Consider the following 6,394-nt stretch of genomic DNA (forward strand, 5'->3'; position numbering starts at 1 on the left):
TGATTTTATAGTTATCGTTAATTGCATTACGTTAACGTCACCTTGCCATGAGGGGTCGCCAAATGGTCTAGGATTTATAGTTCCACCATCCAAAAGCGATAAACACATAGACAAATAAGCATAGAACACCAAATCAAGCAATTATTCAAGTAAAGTATACAACAACGTTTGTGGTTTAAGACCCAAGTACAAAACATTTATTTTAAATAAGATGAAATGTCACCCCCAAAACAAAATATAGAAAATGGGGTATGAAGTTACTCACGTTCAAGTAATAAACTTGAAAGATTGATTATTTGGAGATTTGCCGGAACAACGAGTTTAACGTATGAAGCCTAAATAAAATAAAGTCTTGAATTTAGAAAGGTTTTCTTGAAGATAAAATAATTGTTGCAAAAAGTAAACATATAAAGTTCAAGGTTTATAATGTAACTATTTAAGAATTTATAATAATACCCTTTAAAAATGTAAGTTTGCTCGAAACCGGGTTAAAGTATCTAACCTTAATATTTACTTAACCTATGTTAAGTAATAAGGTGAGAAAAATGCTAAATGCAAGTACCTTTGGGACAAAGATACTAAAACGGGTTTTTAACGAGTGTTCGGGTTGTTGGTTCGGGTCTTGATAATTGGTCAAACTCAAAGTCAACTTTTCAAAATAATGAATGTTATGAGATAACTCAATAAAACTTTATAATACTTAACCAAGTACGTAGATCTATTGTTTTAGATCTAACAACGTACGTTAAGCGAGTATTCGGTTTTGTCGGTCCAAACTATGTTATAAGATCAAGTTGGATCCAACATTTCCAAGTACCTAAGAAAATAATTAAAATCATTTTGTAAACTATTTTTAGAGAAATATACAAGTCTTGATAGCTAAAAACACACTTGTGTGTCTTAAGCGAGTAAAATCGGATTGGTTCGTTTTCCATCTCACAATATGTTCCTTGATGGTTTCCACATGCCCAAATATCATAGATCTTGTATAATAATTTATAAATGAAAAACATTTAAGTTTTACAACTAAAAGTTAACAACAAGTCTTTTAAGCAAAAGTTTCGGTTTGATTCGGTTTCCATATCCCAACGAGTTCATAGATGGATTCCACATGCTTAATATCAAAGAACTTGTAAAGATGATTTTCGAAACTCGAATCTAACATTAAACATGTTTAAACAACTATTTAACAAAACTAGTAAAAAGTTCGGTTCATGGTTTGGCCTATTTACGGTTAAACCGAGGTTAGTCTCTAAAACCTCCACCATGGAACTTCATAAATATGACAAAAAAAATTAAAAAGTGTAGAATTTAGTCATGGTTAGTATGTGCAAACAAGTTATGTGTGTGTATATATCAAGAACACGAAGTCCTCCATGAAGCCTTGCCTTACGAGGTTCGAAACTTAGCCAACCAGAGTCGGAGAAGTAACTACCAAAGGAAACAAGGAGTGTATATTATATATATGTTGTACCACCATATTCAAGTGTTAGTAATGTTAGATGAACAAGTTAAAATGAAAGACTATGGTTAGTTTGACTTGAGAAGTCAAACCTTTAAGAATACATAATAAATAACAACCTTGAATCTATGGAGTTTGAGAGAGAATTTAGAGATGTAGCAAGTGTAAAAATGAAGGAGATAGGTGTGTATATATAGGGTAAGGGTCAAAGCTTATTTACAATGTTCTCTTTTATGTTTTATATGAAAATAGGCTGGTTAAACAAACAAGCAAAACATAAAACATCAAACAAAAACGAAAATGTGTGCAGGTGGCCCTAGACTCCGCGCGGCCTCCCCTTGACCCCATGGTCGCACGGAGCGGCGTGCCGGGGGGGGGGGGGCGGGGGCTGGCCCAACTCGTCTTGTGGTTCGTTTCGCGTCCGGAAGTTCGTTTTTGTTGTATTTTAGTCGTTTTAAGTCCGGAAGTTCGAATTCGTTAAAGAGGTTTTTCAAATTGTACAAATGGGAATATTTTGGTAACATAAAAATTCAATATTTTATATATCATGAGTTTCGGTTTACAAAACGGGTCGGTTTACAACATAAAAACAATGCATAAACGAATAAAAACTAGACCCGAAATTGACGAATGTCACAACCATAACTTTCCGTCATATCTAACATCTTAATCTTGTTTTTTTCACAAAAATTATGTCACTCTATCCAACATCTTGTCAAACTCGTTTTGTCTTATATTATTATTCAATGTTCGGTTTGTCCCGCTTATTAGCTTAGACGCTTTTAACAAGTCTTGATTTTTTTAAGACATTTTGATAGGGCATCTGTGAGGCCTAAAATATCGTCTAACAAATGTATATATATTATTTTAAGTGTAACATATATTATTTTAAGGGTTAATGTGTTTTATTGGTTGGGTTTTACAACTTTATTTAGGCTTTAGTTGGGTTGAATTTTAAAATTGGTTGGGCTTAAAATGCATAGGGGTAACGTTATTTTTTTTCAGTGTAACAAAATACGAAAACCGACCTAAATATTTGTTTTTTACACTACCGACAAGAAATTAAAGAGTAACGGAGGCTACCCTTAGTAATAACCAACATCCGCCACTGCCAACACACATAGTAGAACACTGTTATTTTCTATGTACATGTTTGTAGATATCTTTTTCAAAAGATAGACAAAACTACTAAATGTTTACAATTTTAATTAAATCATTTTTTGTTTATGAAAGTTCAATGTTTGTGAAACAAATCATTTATTTCTTTAAGTATATCATTATTTTTAATTAAAAATTAGAATTAATTTCATATATGCTCGTACAAACAACATAAATATCATATACTCAAACAAAACTTGAAATATCATATATGCCCTTACAAAATAACTAAAATACCATATATGTTTTTATAAAACAGTTAAAGTAACATATATACCCCTATTTATTAATACTAATTTAATAAATAACCATTCTATCGTTATTTTTCAAAAAATTAACTTTCATAAATGCTTATTTTTTACGAAAAGACCATTCTACCCTTCCAATTACATAATGTGTTTATACCATATGTTATTATTTTAATTTTAATTAATTTTTCTCACCGTTAACGACAACCAAAGCGTCTCTCGTCACTTCTTTAAAATTGCTAATTATTCAAAGATTTATCGCATCGAATGGTCTACATTATAAACTTTTTATCGCATCTAATCAAACTAGTGTAATATGATCATTTTTAATTTTTTTTAATGAATTGGGTATATATAATATATTAATAACCTTACAAGGGCATATATGATACATGAGAATATATGATATTTTCAATATTTGTAAAAGTATATACGAAATTGCTCAAAACAATTAAATATTTGTTTATTACAAACCATTTTATTAACAAAAGAAAAACATTTTTTTTATTTTATTATTATTACAAGCACATCTAACTTCTATCCCTTTCCTTTCTTTTTAAAATTGATCCAAATCCTTTGCAAGAAGACCTATCTATCAGTTCAAGTGTTGGATTTTCAACTTTCGATTTCTTATCTTACTTATAAAGGCTTCATCCATTGCATATGGTCTATTTTATAAATTAAACAATAACTAGGAAAATACCCCCCGCGCTATGCGGCGGGTTACGCGTGTATAGTGAGAATGAGAATTGCTAGTATAATCTAACAAGGATAACGGCGGAAACATTTTAGTTTTTTTATATTTTTTTATTTATATATTTAATATTTTTCTTTTCATTTATAAGAAAAATAACGAAGAACAGTTTTGGATGAAAAGCATTGTTTACATGTTGAATAGTGTCGAAGCAAGTAGCATAGTTAACTAAATATTTTTAAAGTCAAAAGTTAGTTTTAATTATAATAAGTAAAAAAAATATATAATAAAAGATAAAAAAAAGTTTTAGAATTATTAGAAAAATAACATTAATAAACTGATAACTCTATTAAAGTTTAGAGGTAAGAGGTATGGTAGAAATGCAAATCGGCTAACGAAAAAAATGTATAAACTTTATGCATCAGATGATAACTCTATTAGAATTAATTACTTCAATGACACACGTCATTTGACGTGAAAACTCGTAGCCACTACTCGAGTAGTGGCTACGAGCTTATTGTTTTATTGTTAAAAATATAGAATAAAGCCTCAAATATCTTTGATAGGTATACATAATATTAAATTCTATTTATTAAACCTTCATTAGTTTGTCACACAATGACAACTAATTTATTTTTTCTGGGTTGGTGGACCTGTCTTTACAAAACCAGGGACCCAATTTTTACTAAAGAAAAAGAGAAAACGAATACATCACATTATCACCACCACCCATAAGGCCATAACAATCCCATCTTTCTCTCAGTACAACCACCAGAACACCACTCACAACCACCTGACTCTATATCCGAGGACCATGTATAAATCAAGAAACCCTAACTTATCTTTCTCTCTCTAAAAACCCAGAGCCGATCTATGTAAAATATAGCCTATCTGGTTTACTTTTCTTCAAAATGGAGGTGGTTGAGGGGCGATGGTAGAGGTGGTGTTGGTTTATATGCAGCTCTATGTTGTACATTAAGCTTTCATGATTGTACAGTCATCGTCAGAAGGTTATCTGCTGGAACGGAAGGGAATGTGAGGATATGAGGTGGAAGGGATAATGAACTTGTACTCTGTTGAGACCAAAATAAGAATCAAACACTGCGTGAAAATTTAGATACGGTGACACAGAATAAATGTCACTGTATCCATTTCGTCATACATATCCCTTTCAGTCCAAGTGACACCAAAGCCGCTGCCACCATAGATACCCTACGGTGACTTTGAAGTTTTGTGACCATATGAAGAAACACTAACCGGAACCCGGGCAGATTACTAGTAACCTGGGGGTTAGATAGATGTTTCCCACGAGGGGTTAGACCCTGAGAAGATGGTTCTTCTGATAACCTGCAAAACAGACACCGTGAGCTTGTCACTGAGAAGGGGGGGGGGGTTCCTCCTTGTGACCACCCTCCGGCGTGAGAATCAGACTAGATTGCTCTTTAAATATAAGTGTATATTAAGAGATTGCTAAAGCAGATATCAGGTATAATATGATGATATAAAATAAGATATGATGATCATACCATTTGTGGTATTTATAGCCGAAGGTAGGTTTCCAAGGAGGTGTGGCCGGCTGCAACAGTGTTCCTGTTCCACCAACAGTGGCCTACGCACGTGCCCTGCTGGTAGTTGGTGGGTAGGCAGCGGCTGATAGTGACCAGGCCTGCTGTGTACTATTCCTTTTCCACCAACTGCCGGCTACGCACGTGGTATGACAGTAGTTGGTGAGTTGGCAGCGGCTAATAGTGACACAGTACAGGAGCATGCTGCTCGCCATACTGTTGTCAATAAGCTGTCGTATCTTTAGTCAGATCTTTTTCCCATACCTCGTCAGGTACAGTACAGAAGATCTTCCTGTATCGTACGGACTGGCTTATTTGGGCGGGAGTATTCCCCCTCCCGCCCTTGTGCGGGATTGTTCCCGGCTTTGCTCATTCCTTCAAGTGACACTGAGTGATTGAGAGCTAAGTGCCTTGTGCGTGTAGCCTTGCTGCGCGGGTGGCCTTCCTTGATGGCTTGTATCCGAGGCTGCGGGGACAGGCGGAGTCCTTCACCATTGGGAGGCATTTCCTGCGGGAACAGCTTGCGTACTGCGCGTAAGGACGTCACGTCTCTGAGCATGGTTGGTCCTGCGGATCCAGTTGGTTTCTGTGCAGACGTTCCTCTTCAAGGTGAGTCTTGCGGGTCCAACTGGGCTCTGCTGGGACCTACCTCTTCAAGTCCCCCCAGTCCAATGTTCTTCTCATGATTGTTTAATAAAGTGAGGTGAACTTTTGGACTTAAGCAAAGGGTTTTTGAAAAGGGTTTTTTAAGGTTTTCCATGGGGATTCTTCCCGCGGAAGTCCTTGTCACTTGCAGAAATTCCCGAGTTTCCTGCTTGGTCTTTGGGTATGATGCGGGTAGGTCTGTAACCTCCTCGCAAGTCAGGAGCGTTGAGTCCCACTTGTGTGGATTCTCCATGAGGTTTTGTTAGTTTTGAACATAGTGATCAATTATGTTAAAACCACCAATTCCATCCTGGAGCTTCAAACAACGTAGTTCTCGACGTTCCCGCTATGCGGGGATGTTATTTCCGTTTCCGCAAGCATTGCCCAGAAGATCCTTCTTGGTTTCAATTCCCAGCGGAGCGCTAGGTATGTGAAGGGTTTTGCCTTAACACTGTACCTGCGCTCATCTTACGGTTACTTTACTTCCAAGGTATTCCTGGCGTCAATTCCCTGCGGGTGCTAGGTATGTGAAGGGTTTTGCCTTTACACTGTACCTGCACCCGTCTTATAGTTACTTGGTTGCCGAGGTATACTTGGCTTCAATTCCCTGCGGGTGCTAGGT

Source organism: Bidens hawaiensis, unplaced genomic scaffold, assembly GCF_021521415.1.
Source record: "Bidens hawaiensis isolate Kalapana, Puna unplaced genomic scaffold, B.hawaiensis_p1.1 tig00017264_1, whole genome shotgun sequence".
NCBI lineage: Eukaryota > Viridiplantae > Streptophyta > Magnoliopsida > Asterales > Asteraceae > Bidens > Bidens hawaiensis.